The sequence below is a fragment of the Thunnus albacares genome, chromosome 10 (assembly GCF_914725855.1).
Source record: "Thunnus albacares chromosome 10, fThuAlb1.1, whole genome shotgun sequence".
NCBI lineage: Eukaryota > Metazoa > Chordata > Actinopteri > Scombriformes > Scombridae > Thunnus > Thunnus albacares.
Window position 1 is genome coordinate 34,695,817 of NC_058115.1, and position 20,739 is coordinate 34,716,555.

General features: G+C 39.7%; 1 protein-coding gene across 1 annotated transcript in view; it reads left to right on the top strand.

Moving 5' to 3' along the window:
• The window catches only part of LOC122990128 (NLR family CARD domain-containing protein 3-like), a 96,502-nt gene that overhangs the window by 38,205 nt on the left and 37,558 nt on the right, over positions 1 to 20,739 (top strand). The window lies entirely within an intron of this gene.

Consider the following 20,739-nt stretch of genomic DNA (forward strand, 5'->3'; position numbering starts at 1 on the left):
ATGGAATTGCAGATTTCATTATAAACCTGTGACCATGTTCCATAAATAAGTCCTGACCTGACTTCTATAAGCTCCTCTCATTTTTAACAGCTGGATGTGTAACAGGAGGCTGTTCCACAACACGGCAGCAGCTTAAAAAAAGGAACTTCTGGCTACATTATTCACTGGAGGGACTTTATATGAACACACACTGGCCCTGGTGTTATAGCCATGCTGAGTATGTTCCATTGTTATCTGTGAAGTATTGAGGAGCAAACCCATTGATAATGTTGAACATATGATGCAGCTTCTGTTGTTCTACTCTGAGCTGTACTGGCAGCAGTCCTACACTTCTGAATTCATCACCAACATGAGTTAAAGAGGATACATTCAATAAATACTGAATAATATTATTTTGCATCACCTGCAGTTTGTTCCTAAATGTAGATGTCAAACCACTGAACCAATCAGAACAGGCAGAATCAAACTGACGCTGTACCAATGAGGACATGAGAAGTTTCTTAACAGAAAAGTTAAAAAGAGCCTTAGTCTGTAAAACAGGAACTTAAGTTTGCTGCCACTCTTAGATAATATTTTATCAACAACAGATTCACGGGACAGTGACTGGCCCAATATCATTCCTAAGTATTAGACATAATATAATAAAATTTCAGTTCCATTACAAAAGATTTTCAGTGTATTTGTTCTTGACGTCTTTGTTCCAAACAGGATTGACTGGGTTTTACCCAAATGTATTGAAAGCTTGTTATCTATGAGCCACTCTCTCACACTTTCTGATAAATTACTAAGAGTTGTGAATTTCACTGACATCATTCCCAGATAGCAGTAATGTAGAATCATCAGCATACAGCAGCAGCTTGCATGTCACAGCAGCTGTCGTATCATTTATATACATAAGAAATAAGAGGCCTTAAAATAGAACCATGCAGCACCACACATGTAATATCCTGAGGTTCTGATAGAACCACTTCAACATCACAGACTTGAGTTCTTCCTGTCATGTAAGAAATAAACCATTTTACAGCAGTATGTCCAAACACCATGCACTGTAACTTTGTAACTTTGACAACATTACAGAACGATTCACTGTGTCAAAAGCTTTCTACAAGTCAGCATAATTTCCTTCATCAAGGTTTTGACTAATAAAATCAAACAAATGAATAAGACAGGTGTCAGTAGAGTCTGCTGCTGTAAAACCAGACTGAAGCTCATACAACAAACTGTGTCTGACTAAATACTCCTCAACCTGCTCAAACACAAGACATTCAAAAACCTCAGACATGACTCCTGCCTACTTTCTCATTTACACACACTTGAATGTCATTTTCATACTGGGAGCTGCCCAGTTCAACCCGTCTGATACAAGCAGACACTGAACACTTCCACTGGAGCAGCTGGAGGGTGTAGCTGCCTTGCTTCAGGGCACTTCAGCGGTGTACAGTGAGGGAGGGAGAGCTGTATGGAGGGTTGTTGTTCAGAGCTGTTGGGACTAAACCAAACTGACTGATGAAGCAAAACACTGAGCTGAAAGCTACAAACAGACTGAGCTGTTGATTCTCAGTGGGATCAGCAGGACTAGTAAAGCTTTATCACTACAGGGAGTCATCTGATTCTCTGTTCACATCCAAATATCACTTGATGGACCTTTAGCCTGTGTTTGTCTCTGTGTGGACAGACATAATGTGAGCTCATTCTTCATGATTCCTCCACAGAGTGGACCAGGAGAGCTCAGAGGTTCCCAGTGGTCAATCTGCCCAGCAGCATCAAACACACCTGGACTCCATATTTATGGTCTGTACATGTACAACAACTAATTTTACATCTATTCTGTTCACAACCATCTCCATGCTGCACTTTGTAGACCAGTGGATTGGCAGTCTGTTCTACATGGATCTGATATTTGCTTCATGATTTCAGTTTGATTGTGTCATTCATATAGTATTCTGTTCCAGCTGCTGGAGGAGAACATCGTCATTTTTGTGAAGAACGAGCTGAAGAAGATGCAGAAGGTTCTGAGTTCAGATTACCCAGAATGCTTAGAGAGTCAGAGGGAGGGTGAGGAGGTGTTGGACAGTGAGGAGGAAGAGCAGAGGAGGAGCAGCAGAGAGGCATTTCAGAAGATCACACTGCACTTCCTGAGGAGAATGAAGCAGGAGGAGCTGGCTGACCGTCTGCAGAACAGTAAGAGGATTTATATAAAAATTTAACATGCTGACTAAATGAGACATTAATGATGGAGGAAAATATTTTATAGTCTTTTGAAATATTTACTAATACTAATTTATTCATTGATTCTGTTTCCTGTTTGTTCATACAGAATCTCCTGATATGTTTAATCATAAACTCAAGTCTAACCTGAAGAAGAAGTTCCAGTGTGTGTTTGAGGGGATTGCTAAAGCAGGAAACCCAACCCTTCTGAATCAGATCTACACAGAGCTCTACATCACAGAGGGAGGGACTGCAGATGTCAATGATGAACATGAGGTCATACAGATTGAAACAACATCCAGGAAAACAGACAGACCAGAAACAACCATTAGACAAGAAGACATTTTTAAAGCCTTACCTGGGAGAGATGAACCAATCAGAACAGTGATGACAAAGGGAGTGGCTGGCATTGGGAAAACAGTCTTAACACAGAAATTCACTCTGGACTGGGCTGAAGACAAAGCCAACCAGGACATACACTTCACATTTCCATTCACTTTCAGAGAGCTGAATGTGCTGAAAGAGAAAAAGTACAGCTTGGTGGAACTTGTACATCACTTCTTTACTGAAACCAAAGAAGCAGGAATCTGCAGGTTTGAAGAGTTCCAGGTTGTGTTCATCTTTGATGGTCTGGATGAGTGTCGACTTCCTCTGGACTTCCACAACAATGAGATCCTGACTGATGTCACAGTGTCCACCTCAGTAGATGTGCTGCTGACAAACCTCATCAGGGGGAAACTGCTTCCCTCTGCTCGCCTCTGGATAACCACACGGCCTGCAGCAGCCAATCAGATCCCTCCTGAGTGTGTTGGCATGGTGACAGAGGTCAGAGGGTTCACTGACCCACAGAAGGAGGAGTACTTCAGGAAGAAATTCAGAGATGAGGAGAGGGCCAGCAGCATTGTCTCCTACATCAAGAGATCACGAAGCCTCCACATCATGTGCCACATGCCAGTCTTCTGCTGGATCACTGCTACAGTTCTGGAGGATGTGTTGAAAAGCATAGGGGGAGGAGAGCTACCCAAGACCCTGACTGAGATGTACATCCACTTCCTGGTGGTTCAGTCCAAACTGAAGAAGGTCAAGTACGATGGAGGACGTGAGACAGATCCACAGTGGAGTCCAAAGAGCAGGGAGATGATTGAGTCTCTGGGAAAACTGGCTTTTGAGCAGCTGCAGAAAGGCAACCTGATCTTCTATGAATCAGACCTGACAGATTGTGGCATTGATATCAAAGCAGCCTCAGTGTACTCAGGAATGTTCACACAGATCTTTAAAGAGGAGAGAGGGCTGTACCAGGACAAGGTGTTCTGCTTCATCCATCTGAGTGTTCAGGAGTTTCTGGCTGCTCTTCATGTCCATCTGACATTCATCAACTCTGGAGTCAATCTGCTGGCAGAAGCACAAACAACATCCCAGAAGTCTGAAACAAGAAAAGACAAATCTGCAGAGACACACTTCTACCAGAGTGCTGTGGACGAGGCCTTGCAGAGTCCAAATGGACACCTGGACTTGTTCCTCCGCTTCCTCCTGGGTTTTTCATTGCAGAACAATCAGAATATCCTCCAAGGTCTGCTGAAACAGACAGGAAGTAACTCACAGACCAATCAGGAAACAGTCGAGTACATCAAGATGAAGATCAGTGAGGATCTGTCTGCAGAGAGAAGCATCAATCTGTTCCACTGTCTGAATGAACTGAATGATCGTTCTCCAGTGGAGGAGATCCAACAGTATCTGAGTTCAGGAAGTCTCTCCACAGATAAACTGTCTCCTGCTCAGTGGTCAGCTCTGGTCTTCATCTTACTGTCATCAGAAAAAGATCTGGATGTGTTTGACCTGAGGAAATACACTGCTTCAGAGGATGCTCTTCTGAGGCTGATGCCAGTGGTGAAAGCCTCCAACAAAGCTCTGTAAGTACACAGACAGTTATTTATTGATTCATTTATTGAAAAGCTATTCAAAGAGGAGAGAAATATAAATGTTTCATTAAATATTTTTTCCAATTGTTTATTGTTGTCTCTTCAGACTGACTGACTGTAACCTCTCAGAGAGAAGCTGTGCAGCTCTGTCCTCAGTTCTCAGCTCCCAGTCCTGTAGTCTGAGAGAGCTTGAGGTGAGTAACAACAACTTTCAGGATTCAGGAGTGAAGCTACTATCTGCTGGATTGGCGAGTCCACACTGTACACTGGAAACTCTCAGGTCAGATCATGTTTGTCTCAACTGATAACTATAAATACCATACAGTTTATTCAACGTCTCTCATGTCAGTATTTCTGAATCTCCTCTTCATCAAGATTTTAAATATTACTGTGTAGAAAATCTGACATATGTTTCTCTACTTCAGCTTCATGTACTGTCCAGCACAAACAAAACATCTTTGATTAACATGAAGAAGCTTGTCATGTTTTGATACCATGTGATTTATGTTACTGAATTACTTTTTATCCTGATTAATTGATTATTAACTGTCACATCTCTGGCTGGTTTAAAACAGATCACCAAAGATCATAGCCAGTTCTTTGAAGAGATTACATATCATCAGAGTTTAGACCTATTTCAACACAAATGTTATTTGTCTTCTTGTTTATTATTGTCTCTTCAGACTGACTGACTGTAACCTCTCAGAGAGAAGCTGTGCAGCTCTGTCCTCAGTTCTCAGCTCCCAGTCCTGTAGTCTGAGAGAGCTTGAGTTGAGTAACAACAACTTTCAGGATTCAGGAGTGAAGCTACTGTCTGCCGGACTGGAGAGTCCACACTGTACACTGAAAACTCTCAGGTCAGGATTTAACTGTTCAACTGATCACCATTTAAACTGTAATGTATATGAGGAGATAAACACCTGGGCTTTTCTCTATTCAAGTTATTTTCAGACCAGTTATGTGTTTATAGTTTGTGAATAACTTTCTTTTTATATATTTTTATTAGTTTTGTTCTGTCTCTGCTGTTGGAACCTGAAATACCAGAGAGGAGTTTTAAGATCCAAAAACTGAATGAAGAACTGTGTAACTGGCCTAAAGTAAAACACATAGAGACAGTTATTCAGTGAGCAGACTTTTAATAGTTATAGTTTCTTTTAATTTCAGAACATTATCTATGCTGGAATGATAGTGATTTTTACTCACCATGGTGATATAACAGTGCATCCTAGCTGTGGTTAACCACCAATTAATTCATGTTTTGTTTCAAACAAACTTAAAACTCTGGATGATTCCTGAAACCGAATAGAGTCAGAAATATTTCCTTACTGTTTTTCCACAACATTCAGTCCTTATATGCCATATTAGTTGGGATTGTCCTGTATTCAACTGTGAGCATCTGTCACCTGCAGCTCTTCATCTAGTCAGCTCACTGTGGTTGTTTCTTCTTTCACTATTCTTTTATTTAGACCTATTTTTATGCAGTGACAAGGTAGCAGTCCCTAACATCATGTTCACTAAGGTTACAGGAAGCTGGAACAACTTCACAATAAAAGTGTTACAGTGGTTAGCCATTTGAATCGAAAAGTAGTGACTGAAAGTGTTAAGTTTAACTCTAAAGATCACAGAAACACATTGGTGATGACAGTAATAAACACATGATCTCAGATCATGTGACGTGTGTCATTTTGTGTCTGCAGTCTGTCAGGATGTCTGATCACAGAGGAAGGCTGTGCTTCTCTGGTCTCAGCTCTGAGCTCCAACCCCTCCCATCTGACAGAGCTTGACTTGAGGTACAATCATCCAGGAGCTTCAGGAGAGAAGCTGCTGTCTGCTGGACTGGAGGATCCACACTGGAGACTGGACACTCTCAGGTATGGACAGACAGGTGGACAGGTTTGTTAGTGTGAATCAGTTTAAACAGTCCTGGCATCTGTCCAGACTACAAACTGCTGAGTCTGAAAAGAAAGAGGGAAATGCTTTAGATTACAGCCCCCAACGTACAGTGTAATTACTCCATAGCTGTGTAATCTTTTGTACTAACGATGTACCAGTACAGTAGCTACCAATATATATTTATCACTGGTGGCTGGTGACTCAAAAAATGCAGAGGACAGGAGGAAAATCAACATGGAATCTTACAACAAACTGCATCATACTATATCATTGCCCCCCACCCAATGAAATCAGAGGGGTGGGGGGCAATTTTATATGGCAATAAAACAATTTGCTTTCAAAAAGAAAAACCCCTGAGTTGTGAAAAGGATGCTTCTTTAAAGACATTTAGCATATACATATTGTTTCTAAACAAAGAAGTGCTCATTTTAGCCATGGAGTGGTTCTGAATGTGTCATTTTACCCACAAAGTGAAATTCAAATTTATAGTATTGTTCTATTGTGACAAGAGATTTATGTTCTCATCAAAAACAGACAACAAATCACATGATTTACACGTGTTTCCTGTGTATTTTCTGAGTATACAGAAATATATAAAGTCCCACAAAGCTTATAATGTGATGCAGGAACAGATCAGTGCTGAATACTAGAGAGAATGAACACTAAAAACATTCACAGATCTAAAAGTGTAGGTTCACATCAGAAATTATTAATGCATGTATCAAATACATGACTTACACACTCTTATTTATATGCAGGACATACAAAACATAATCTACAAAGCTGACATGTCAACACTTGTTATTCTAGTTACTTTAAGCTTATTACTCAATATACGACTCAGCTTAAAAATCAACTGAAGAAATTTTCATAAGCAAGCAGCCACACCTCCTGCACACTCATTCACTAATCACACAACATCAACAGGTGACTGAACATTCACTCAATTAAAGACAGGATCAATTCCAAATGAATTAGTGAGTCTAGACAGCTCACTGTAACTTGAACAAGCAAACTACCTACAGCACATTATATGATCTCTGCTGCATTCTTGTTGTTCTTGAATTACCGGGTACCTATTCTATTATTACAGAGTGTGTGCGACGTACTGAGCAATAATCTGGAAATTTGGGAAGAATTTAGAGAGAATTAATACTCGTTATTATTTAACTACTAGGTACCTGTTATGTTATTACAGGGTACAGTATGACCATAAAACTGAACAAAAATCTGGATATTCAGGGAAGATGGAGTGATGACTTCTTCAGCACTTAATAAATCTGGTGTGATTTTATTTCAAAATGACCTTATTACCAATAAAACAGCCAAAACACATTGCTCCTTTTTCATTTTGGGATACTTAAAATAACTACAGGGTGAATTTGTGGGTTTACTTCAGAACAAAGGTCCAGGGGACAGTGTATTTTCATGGATGCTGTCGGCCTCTGAAGACTGTCTCAGCTGTCATTCACCTCACCAGCAAACTTCATCACTTGACGCTCGTTTATGGCATCTTGGCTCCGCCTACCATTGGCGGACAGAATTCACCCACCAAAGATGTCACTCACTTGTGTGTAAACACATGTTGAAGTCATTAAAATGTTGAAAGTTTTCTCCCTGGCAGTTGTTTTCGTCCAGCATTTGGAGTCCTCAAGGTGCAAGCTTATCCTTTCTTCAGCTCTGTGCATGGTCTCCTTTCATCCCACGAAATAAATATATAACTACAGCTAATATAAATATGGCTAAAGATAAAACATGATGTATGAATCAGAACGCATATGTATGGTTCATATACTCTTCTGATTGCAAACTGTGTAGTTAATTTAGTTTGTTCTGCCATGTTCTGAGGCAAGTAAAGCTGTTTTCATATTGTCCTCTGTAGTTACAGAGTAAGTTATGTTGGTTGTTCCCCCCTTGTTACATTTAGTTACAGGGTAATTACAGGGTGTGCAGGCTGTCATCTAAAGCACTGATAGTTCCCCCCTTGTTACATGTAATAACAGGGTAAGTACAGGGTATGCAGCAGGGCCGGACTGGGAAAATCATTCAGGCTGGGAAATAAAGCGTGAAATATAGCCCCAGTCAAGTCACTTTTTAAGTGGGGGGTCTGAGGGTCCCCACTAGGAAAATATTAGTTACAAAGACTTGATTTCCTGCATTCTGGTGAATTTTAGTGCATGTGAATAACAAACTAATGAGCCAACAACTGGTTAGTACAATGTATTGTTATGAACCTCAAATAGAACCAAAGGTGCATATCATACGACAGAAGGACTAATTTTTAACCAATATTTATTAAATAATAAATAACTAAATAAACAACCAATATACTAACAAAATAGAAAATGTCTTGTACCTGCAGGTTGCTCTGAAGTAGTGGGCTTCTGTACTACTGTGGCACCAATGCTTCTCTCTCCACCTTCAAAAAGAAAAAAAAGCAAGAGCACAGCACAGCATATCTTTTAATGTACCAATATAATACAGTTAACAACTCTCTCTCCACCTATTCAAAGAACAGAGCAAGAGCACAATACCCTCCTCAGTTTACTGATAGACACTAACAGTTACCCATCAATGGTTAAAATAGCCCTTTAACCAACACAAACATTGAGTAACACAGATCTTTAAGTTTAAACAAATTACAGTAGCCTGAATAGTGACAGAAGACGTTGTGTTGTCTTAGTAATTTCAAATTATGAGCTCAAAGCATGAACTCACTGACTGAAATTTTCACCATAATGCATTAATATTCAAATAATATTGACCACATTAACTTGACTAGATATGCCAATTATGCCATCAATGTTTTTGAGGAAATTAGAAAGGGAACTACCACTTTTATTGCTGATTGTCCAGTTTGTTTGCTGTTTTAACATTAACAAGGGACGATGACACATCGGTAACATTAGCTACATTAGCTAGCTAGCACGTTTATTTACTGACTAACCTGGCAGCATTTAACAGCATCTCCTGCAAGTGCTTTTCTTTTTTTCTCCCTCTCTGCTCCACCCTTCCTCTTTTTTCCACCATCCATCTTGCTGCTCAGTCATTTAGCCTTTAAATGCACCTGCTGCCAACTACTCTCTCTCTCTCTCTCTATCTGTCTATCTATCTATCTATCTATCTATCTATCTATCTATCTATCTATTTCTCTCTGTCTCTGTCTCTCAATTCAATTAAATTGGTTTTATTGGCGTGGCTGTATACAATACAACGTTACCACTGGCGACTGGTCATTGGGGCACAGCCAGAAAGAACTGCGCAAACAAGTGATGTTATCAATTTTCAAATTTTTATCTGCTATAATTTATTATCTATGATTATAGCATATTCATAAATTGCATTATATAATATATGTTAGGATTTTAGTTCATTTTTAATTGTTCCCTGCCTTGCTGCCTCAGACTGCGTTTTCCTGATTTCGTGTCCGCAGCGGACCTAGTGGCTGGCGTGAATGTGGGGCTAGCCTCTCTCTCTCAATGTAATGTGTATTGTATGTGGGAAAATATGAATACGCATGCTCAGAGTGTTACAGTGTATTCAATGTAGATCACATGAAATTGATGACCAGTGGGGCAGACAGCCTGTAGCCCCACTAAAACGTCATTTCATATTTCACAGTTGATTGGCTCGCTGTCTGACAGATAGCCAATCAGATAGCTCTCTGTCAGACAGATAGCCAATCAACTGTGAGATATTTCAAATGACGTTGCAGTGCGGCTACAGCGCGAGCTTGGAATTTACAGTCGACCAGAAAAAGGGGAGACTTTCTCAGCTAACGCCAGCTAACTTAAAAATAAAAATAAAGTGGATTTCATACTCGAGCACAGGGTCTAAACTCTTTATTTGGAGGAGAAACTGGAATTAAGGCGCCTCGGAGCCCACCAGCCACGGAATACTGTCATCACTCAAACTGCTGGTAAAATTAACCGCGGGTTTAACGTGGTGAAGTTTGCCGGGAGGTTGACCAATGAGATTGCTTGGTCGGAACTACGTGTTGTGTAATTTAGTTTTGTGACAGTGGTGACGTCACTTGTGTAATTTCTCTTTCACTCAGTTCATTTCAGTTCAGTGAGGCTTTATTGGCATGAGCATATTAAAGTACAGTGTTGCCAAAGCACATTGTACAAAGTAGTACAGACAGGGGCAGGTACAGGTTTTAACATCCAAACAGTAAAACAATAACAATGTCAACAATGTTTTGTAATGCAAATTACATAAATAAATACACAAAAGAAAGAAAACTGAACTAAACTGATGGATATCAGCAATAGTGATAATAATAATAATCATAATAATGGTTTTGATATTAAAAAATATATATATATACACACATAAATATGTGTCTGTGTGTGTGTATGTATATGTGTGTGTGTATATGTATATGTGTGTACGTGTGTATGTGTGTACGTGTGTGTGTGTGTGTGTGTGTGTGTGTGTGTGTTTAGAGTGTGTGTATATGTGTGTGTGTGTGTGTGTGTGTGTGTGTGTGTGTGTGTGTGTGAATATATGTGTGTGTATGTGTGTGTATGTGTGTGTTTAGAGTGTGTGTGTGTGTGTGTGTATGTGTGTGTGTGTTTAGAGTGTGTGTGTATGTGTGTCTGTGTGGAAATGATGATGATAATAATAATAATAATCCTACTTAAGTAAAAGTAAATAAGTAATTACTTTTAAATGTACTTGAAATATTAAAAGTAAAAGTACTCACACAATGGGTTGTCTCTTAATGTCCAGGCCTGTATTTCAATAAAAACCATAGTATGGGGCTGCGTTACCCTGTTAGGTAACATATAATCTACAGAATTATCAATTAGAGCGTGAAATGTATCACAGAGGGTAAGCATAAGTACGCTAACCTTTACAATAAACAGAAGTTGTTGCTGGTAAGTATTACTAATGGCATCTGCAGAGGTATAAGAATTACTAGTAGTAACATCTGTATTTTCTAATATCATTAGGCAGAACCAATAAAGAAGACGGTTATATCTTCAAATCTGGTTAAATTCTGGTGTTATATACTCCGATACAGACAGTAGATGGCGGTGTGGCTTTCAGTCTGTCTGGAAAACCAATGAAGGAGAGGAGTGATGTTTAACGTTGTGGGCTCAGACTGACCACAACTTTCTCTGCTAAAGAGCTCAGAAGAAAATACACAGCAGTGTTTCACATGAACTGACTGGACAGTGCTGGTCTGTAAACTCACAGCCCCCCCACCAGCACTCTTGGAACCGATCCATATTAAACATGAACCTTATAATCGTGACCGCTACACGGCTAATGTAAAACAAAGAGCTTATGCCTGCGGTAAATTACGTTCACTAAAGTGTTTGTTTTTACCACCGACAGGTTCAGATTGTTGTTATAAGTGTGTGACAACATTATGAAGGATTCATATAGAGACAGAGCTGCTGTTAAAGGGTCAGATCGTTTCTGTTAAACCAGAGAAAGTTTAACCAGACTCCACTGAAAATGTTCAATTATCTGCAAAGACAAGACTAATTTGACCTGCACTATCTAGGCAATGTGCAAGTGCAAACTTGTCCATTAATACTAATTTCACAACCTAGAAAAGCTAGACCCTATATTACATTGTAAATGACGTCCAGCTAGCATGTGTGACAAGCTAACCTAACTTACCACCTTACCTTCCCATGGAAGTTAGCTAAATAATGAAAGCACCGTTGTCTTTTCTGGCGACTGCTGTATATTAACATGTACTTCACTAGATTAGAGCATTCATAACATGATGTCAGTGAACTAAACTAATATAACCTTGGCTAACATGTATAAGCCCGAGAAAATAACTTAGCATAGCAAGAGCTCTGCTCACCTCAATGTGTTTCTTTAGATTTGAAGGTGAATTTTTGAAAGCCAGTAGTTGTTTTCTTTGAGGCAGACAGTTGATTCCTGGAGCTTATATATTTAAACATTTCCTTCAAATAGGGCCAAGGGTGGCTGGACTCAGGGGGCTCAGTCTCTGGGTCCATATTGAATGTTCAAATCACAACTGCTGCTTCCAAATGCACGCTCTGCTGTCATTGGAGGCTGGGATGGTTGTTTTTTTTAAATAGATGCACAATGTTTCCAAAGTCAACGAGTAATCGTGTTAAATAATGGTGATTATGGTTTTTGCCATAATGGAGCAGCAGTAATATCATGTCCATGTTTGCATGCTGAAAGAGAACGTGCTGCTCTGACCCCCCTCCTCCTTTCAGGCTGCAGCCTGCTGGAGTCCGATGGTTGACACCAGGTCTGAGGAAGTGTAAGTGTGTTTTTCATTTCATTCATCAAAACAAAGCAAACTTCAAACTGTGACATCACTCATTCACATCCTACTGAGGATGAAGATGATGTCATCATCAAACAGATGATAGATCAATAACTGCAGCTGTATTGTGTCTCGTTCTCTCCATCAGATTTCTGTCAACTCACACTGGATCCAAACACAGCATACAGAAAACTCAAACTGTCTGACAACAACAGGAAGGTGACACATGTGGAGGAGGTTCAGTCATATCCTGATCATCCAGACAGATTTGATTACTGGGTTCAGCTGCTGTGTAGAAATGATCTGACTGGTCGCTGTTACTGGGAGGTCGAGTGGAGAGGAACAGTTACTATATCAGTGACTTACAGAGGAATCAGAAGGAAAGGAAACAGTAAAGACTGTTTGTTTGGATGGAATGATCAGTCCTGGAATCTGCACTGCTCTGATGATGATGGTTACTATGTCTGGCACAATAAGAGACAAACATCCATCTCCTCCTCCTCCTCCTCCTCCTCCTCCTCCTCTGTCTCTGGCAGAGTAGCAGTGTATGTGGACTGTCCTGCTGGCACTCTGTCCTTCTACAGAGTCTCCTCTGACACACTGATCCACCTCCACACCTTCAACACCACATTCACTCAGCCTCTGTATGCTGGGTTTGGGCTCTTTTCTCGTTCCTCAGTGTCTCTGTGTGGTCTGGAGGAGGAAGAGTCTCCTCCTGTTAGAGAAACTTTCTCACTGCTGACCAGATAGTTCAGTCTGTACAGGATCACACACAGCTGATGGTATTTAGTACCAACATGATCTCTCACTGCTTGTAAATGTAAACATGGTTTCCACATGATTGACAGTTTGTTTGTAAAATGAATCAAATGATAAACTGAGTCCAGTTGTTGTTGTTTTCTGTTGTTAGTGTATTAGAAAGGCTTGAACTGTAATGGGATAATGGGAATGGGATCTTCACAATGTTTAGTTGTAGTTCTTCTAGTAGTTTCATAGTAACTGTGTTACCTGATTCCTTCACTTATTTAGAGATCACATGACAAATGATGGTCAGAACAACAGGCCTCCTATTGGCTGGTTAAATGAACACCTCTAATGGTGAAGGCTGAGGCTCAGCAGCTGGAGTGTGGCTGCTTTTATGCTGCGTTCATATCATATTGGAATGATGCTAATTATGAGATTCTGACTTGTAAATAGAATTCAGGTCAACATTCAAGTGGTAATTATGAAGTGGAAAAGCTGAAAGCTCTGATATTTACTGGATATGGTGGATTATTGTCAATAACAGTATTTTTGAGCCTCATTCCACCAACTTTGTAATCATGCAGCCGTCTTGATTTGTTGTGTGACATGAACGCTGGCGAGTTGTAAACATGGGAATCTTTCCCGCCTCTACCATCCATCCCATATGATGTGAACACAGCATTAGAGATGAGAAGTCCAGGAGCTGTTGTGTGTTTCTGACATACAGGAAGTATTTAGTTTTTATCTGGAGTGTTTATTTAGTTCCTGTGTAGAGAATAAAGTTCATGATGATCAGTAGCTGATGTTAGTTTTCTCCATTTATTTTTGTGTGTGTGCATGTTAATTCATATCTAATTTCATATAGTAGATTGAAGGTATTTGACAGTTTCAGGACTGTTTAAAGTGTCAGTTTAATGTGTTTAGCTCACATTCAGTCTGACAGCTGTTGTTCATTGACTGTTTCTAAATAAGTTGTGCATCATCAGCACTCAGCTGTCATGTGTGATTAAAGCCAGCAGGTGTCACTGTTTATTCTTTTGGTTAATTCATCCGGATTTGTTGAAAATAGTTTGTATTGAAAGGAGGTTTTATGTTTTTGGTTTCAGTTTCTGTGTAAATATTCATTTAAATATTCACTATAAATTGATTCCACTTTGGTATTATTATTATCATCATAGCCGTTATTGTTATTTTGTATTATTTTGTATAATTGCAAGTCACTTTTGTATTTCCTCTATTTTTTCTATAGATAAACACAAATCCTCATCATCAGCTTTATGATTCAAGATGTTAATAAAGTCTATCTGCAAATACTTTTTACTATCTACTATGTTTCTATTTAATTCTATTAATTTACTATTTAAATATCTTATAAATGGATTTTGTATTTCTCCACCATGATTAATTCCTGGCAGTGTGGAGGACATTTAGAAACATTTAGTCCTTCATGTTTAATAAAATGTATAAAATATAGTATATAATTGTATAATTACATGAATAAAATCTAAATATTGATACATATTATTTATGTTGTTGTATTCTGGGTATTTCTAAAATCCTGGCTACAGCCCTGAATATATACACCAAAATAATGTATTATTATGAGTCCTGGAGAGTCCTGGAGAGTCCTGGAGAGTCCTGGTGTTCCTGTCAGACTGAGGACAGCAGTGATGTGGGTCTGATCTTTTGCTCCTTGTTATTTAGCAGCTCTTTCATATGTTTCGCCTCATTCTGTCCTCTGTCTTCTTGCAGCTCAACAGTGTCGTTCCTTGCTGTGCTTTCTCTCGTCACTTTGGTTTCTTCATCATTCGTCATTAGTTGAAACAGGCTGTTTTCTTCTTCTCCTGCTATTTCACGCATTTCAGCAGATTAATAACACTTGACATGAATATTGTTCAGTTTGAGATCAATATAAGTTACTATTATCATGCATTTGAGCAATTTTTTTTGCTTTAAGATTATTTTTCACTTTCAATTGATTTTTTTTTATGGTTTGATTCTTGGGAGATTGTGTTCAATTATTATGACACAAATTTAATCCCATATACTTGTTGTACTTCAGTGATGTGACGTCCTCTCTCTCAGGGTGCAGAAGTGTGCCAGTCTGAACCAGATGTGCACTAAGAACCTGTCGCTGCTGTTCGCTCCCAGTCTGTTCCAGACTGACGGGAAAGGAGAACACGAGGTGAAGATCGTGGAGGATCTGATAGACAACTACCTGTACGTCTTCGATGTGAGTAAAACTCAGACCGGACAGATTCAGATTTCCTTTGTTTGTGTTTTATGAATCTCAGTCATTGTGAAACTGAGATCAGGTGCACAAGCCTCATTTTCACTCCCACAGTCAGATATAAATGGATGCAGACATGAAGCAGCTGTTAGCAGATCAATACTTCTACCTGCTCACCGCCTGTTAGACTGTTCAGTGAAAACAAGAAGTGCAGTTTTACTGATTTCACATCAGAGAGGTTCTCCAACAGCCAGAGCAGCCCGATAATACACAAAACTAAACAATACAAACAAAACAAAACAGCATTGTGTAGTATTTCTGATGGTGGAAGTTATTGATATTCTGTGTTGTTGTGCAGAGCATCAAACCAGAGAAGGAGTGGGCTCTGAAGTCCATGAAGATCTACATCGGCATCCGCAGGAAGCTGAAAGCTCCAACAAGGTAACATGAAGCTCAAACTCTGAAAAACACTCTGAGCAGACGGTGAAAACAATCAATCATATATTGATTAACTTTACACAGTAGGAATATTGTGGAGCTGTAGAGACAGTGATGAAGCTTTAGGATGATTTAAACATGTCATCTGTTTTCTGGTCTGTAGGGAACAGAACAGCGTATGTTTGCTTTCACTAGTTGAACGTATATGAAAGCTATTTCCTGCATTTATATACATTTATATCAATCTAGCAAATAACAAATTATGATGATGCTTTCCATAACAAGTGTCATCTAACTAAATTCTATATATTTCTATATAGATATACTATATACAGTATATATGAAATACTATTTAAATTGTTGTAACTCTTGTTTTTTTAACAAGAGTTACAACAATTGAAGTGGAGGGTCAACTGAAGTTGAACACAGCTTTGGACGGGGCGGACTCGGTCTGGTCCTCCCGCCGGTTAATAACGAACAAATTGGTCTTTGAAAACGTAAACGATGTCGGTGTTTATTTGCATATAGAGCGGGGAAGTGAGATCCGATCACAAGTGGTCACTCAGGGCGCAGGTGTAAACAGGGCCATAGAGGATGTCAGTTGAGTAGGCGTCCTTCAATGAGGCCCAGGATGCATTGCGTTTACTGCTAAATGAAGGCGGCCCAGACCACCTCCGAATGTGGTCTGACTGATCGGATCTCAATGTGTCTTGGGTGCGTTCACACCTGTACTTAGAGCTGTCCACTTGTGATCGGATCACCTGAGATGTTAAAGCCAGATGTAAAGCAGCCTAACTGAATGCTAACTTTCTCTCTCTGTCTGTTCAGCCCATGAAGGTGCAGCAGGACTCGTTCGAGGAGCGTTCAGAGTCTCCAGACCTTCCTGAGCCGCTCTACGAGGAGGTCGGCGACTTCGGTCTGCAGGTCCTCAAATCTCTGGAGACCAGCTTCCTGTCCGGCAGCGCAGCAGAGACTCAGGAAGTCCTGGACCGCCTCCCGCTCAGACTGGTTCCGGTGGAAACGGCCCGTCAGGACCACTTCGCTGTCCCCGACCCGGTCCGGAGCGTCTGCGGCTCTGTGGACGCTCCGGAGCTGAGCGGTGGTGTCGGAGGTGACGGAGAACCGGACTCAGACGCTCCGCAGCAGCCTGCAGCCGGCAGGAGGCAGCAGCTGCAGGGAGTCTGCACGCCGTCGCAGGAGCTGCTGCTGCAGGAGCTGTCGTCTGCTTTCACCAAGAAGACTGAAGAAGAGGAGGAAGAGGAGGAGGAGGAAGAGAGGCCATATGATGTCTGAGAGACATGTTTTTTATCACTGCAGAGCAAAATCTATCACAGTTTGTACAGAGTCTGGCGGAGTCAGGGGGACAGTTTGAGAAATGTTTTCCTTAAAGGCGACATGATGCTTTTCCTTATTTTCAGTCATATATATAAAGTCACAGTGACGGATGTTGATTTAAAACATGGCCGACGTGTTAAAGAACGAGGTAAACGTATGTAGCAGTAATCGCTGTGAGCAGGAAGCAGCAGCTCTGCTCTCAACGCTTTCCAACAGGATTTCTTTATATGGTCGTCTGCTCCACGCTGAGCCATGACTCCATCACACAGCAGCAAAGTTAAATAAGTAGTTTACCTGTTGGAGGTGTGCTGGTCGTCTGCAGCTCTTCATCAAACATCATCATCACTGTGGCTGTTTCTGCTTCTACTCTTCCTCCCTGTTTTATTTCTGACTGATCCGCTCGACTAACAGCTCCAAATATCTCCACGTGTTGTTGTTTTGACCGGTGTTCAGCGCCGCTAACGAAGCTCCGCTAGTGAAGTGAAGAACGCGTTTCATTTCCTGTAAAGTCTTCACAATAAAAGCCTCCTGTTATTTAGTCATTTAAAAGCTTTTATATGAAGCTGTAAAGCAGGAAATGTTGGGTTTGCATCAGCAGTTACTTTACACAACTCTGATACGTAAAGTTGACCAATCAGAACAGAGCGGGCTCATCGGGAGGCGGGGCTTAAAGAGACAGGAGCTGCCTGTTAGAGACAGAGGCTGAACTGAGGGGCTGCATAAAGGGCCAGTAGAAGATAAATAAGGAGTTTTTAACTGTGAATCATGCAAAGCTGCTCTAGTGGAGTCCCACAATGACTCTGTGTCAGTTTGTGGTCGTCTGATTTTTGCTGATATATTTATTAATAATGAACGCGCCACTAAAGCACAATTAAAACTGGAACAATTCAGACCTGAAGGCAAAAACCTGCATCATTACTGCGTCTTAACACGCCGTCCTGCAGATTCCCGATTCTATTTCTATCCAGTTATATTATACTTACATGGAGAATATTCCTAAATAAATGTTTTTTATTACATTGCTAAAAATATATGAAACTGAAGTCGCCTCCTCTCCTCTTTTTTTTTGTCTCCATGAAAAGTTGCAGAAACCTGACGTCATCTGCAGCGTCCTGCAAAAAACCAAACAGTCATTTCATCAACACTGAATTCATCAAAATCTGACTTTTTGACTTTTGTTTAACTGGATAAAAATGTCCATAAAAACTGGATACGGACGTGATCTCAGCTGAGTGATTAATGCAGTAACACTACCTTTAAATCACATTTAAATGTACTAAATTTCAGATTAATTTATCATATAGACTCCAATGTAAATATTGATACCTCAAATGTAGATATATAGACTGAAAAACAGAGATACAGTATGTTTAATCAGAACAAACTATGAAATATAAATAATTAGTCTTTTCTTAAACAAACTGGAGCAAAAGCTGCTGCTGTGTTTCCTGTTTAATATTTTAGTTGTTGTGTTTGGTCTGTTTTGGGGTCAAATAATCAGCCTGAAAACGACTAAATGAAGGAATTACAACTTCACACTGTTTGCCTGAAAACTCTGAAGTTTATCCTCAAAGGACAAAGTCGTATTCAGGAGGTCAAACGTCTAAATTTAGTGAATAAATCTTGAGATTGAGCCGCTGAATGAATCATTTTAGGGAACAGTTTTCCTCCTGACTCCTGCTGTATGAGACTCTGCAGGTTTTTGAAGGATAGAAATGAGGATTCAGGAGTTTTCTGGTTGTCAGAAACATTTGATAAAAACATGAAATGAATGAAACCGTCAACCCTGCCGGTGCCTTGCTCTGTCCATGAGCTGCAGCAGGGCGGGAGAGCTGAACGGTGTCGGAGCTGATGGATAATGTTGGACAGTAGAAAGTAAATAAAAGAAAACTGAGAGATGGAAAGTTTCAGTGAAGAGAGGACGGTGCAGCACTGAGCGGACGCTGTGATTGGCTGAGAGGTCACACCTGAGGACTTTGACATGTTTGACAGAGAGACATCGCTGTTGAAGCTGATTGGAGGAACAGACGGACGGATTGTGGATTCAACAGAGACTGAAACTGCTGAAAACTGATTCTTTGTGCCAACATGTAAAATATCTTTTTATTCTTTTAACGCCAAAAAACTTCTGAACAGTTTTCAGTCTCATCAACCAGATGATGCACATATTGTATCATAAAATGGTAAAGTATGTTTATTTCTAATATACTAATTGCAAGAACAGAATGTTATCATGATTAGAATATAGAACTTACTGTATACAGTCAGTATTTAGTTTCAGACTCTGCAGTGTTTCCTGTGAGGCTTCCTGTAAATCTGCTTCTCTGCAGACTTTACTTGGAGTTTTAACCCACAATGTAAATGTGTTGTGATGTGAATGAGGTGAGAACAGTTCAATTCTCAACACAGAACACATGCACAGATCAGTGTTGCACTTATAAAACTTTTAGAACCTGAGATATCGTCTTTTTTGATTCCAAACACTCTTCTTCCTCATTAAACCTGGTTCCTACATTACCCACGATGCACCTGTACAGACTGTGATGTGTTATACTAGTAGCATGGAAGCAAATCATCGCCATAATCATTTGAATTATATCAGCAACTGAATACTAAATATTGACATTTAAATACCACTAAATATTTGACTTTGAAAACATTAAACATAAATCATCATGTTTCACTTTGTCAAATTCTCAATAGTCACTTTCAAACTTTATTTTCAGTATATATTTATTTTAAATCAATTCAGATCTAAAAATTCAAATCAAGTCACGTTAAAAAACATCAATCACATGATCAGGTCAGGAAAGCAAACGTCTGCTGTACATGAAGGTCATATAATAAATCTATTTTAAGGTCTGAGGAGCAAAAAAAATCTGAATTTAAGAAAATAAAAAACACTCAAAATAAAGTTTTTGAAAGTGACGATTGAGTGAAATTCAAACTATATAAATTCAGAAAGATTGTTTTCAAATATTTCGGTGCAGTAACTTCAGTGGTATTTAAATTTCAACATTTATTATTCAGTTGATGATATAATTAAAATGATTATGGTAATAATTTGCTTCCATAAAGCAGCAGCTGATGTATCCTGCAGCTGCTGCCTCAGCAGAGATGAAGAACTCCACACCTCAGATCCTTTTACTTCTCAAACTTATAGTCTTCAACCCCAACCCACGCGGTGACATCATCAGTGACGTCATCAAAAGGCTTTCTACTGGAAACACGCTGAGGTGGAAAGTTCTGCTCTTCTGTTTTATCAGTATAAAGTAAAAAACCTGCAGTTACAATAATGAAATATTTATAGTAGAGATCATAAAATCATGAAATAACATAAAAGTCTTTTAGAAAATTAAACATGAAACGTTTTCACTCGTATGAACAGATGTTACAAGAGATTTATCACCTGGAATAAAACAAAGTTTCTACTGGTTGTAATAAACTGAAATCACATTTGTGTTTCTGATGTTCGTCAGTTATTCGTCTCTGATGAGACGAGGCTGATTTAGTGGAATATAACAGCTGCAGTACAGCTGTGCATCACTGCAGCAAGGTGAGACGTTCAACCACCAGAGGGCAGCAAAGACCAGAGTTTCAGGGGTTGATAAGTTATTCTTTAATGTGAAACATGTTTCTCTTCTGATGACGTGATTTGATTCAACAGAACATCAAACACTTGAGTTCATTAAAGTCTCCTCCAC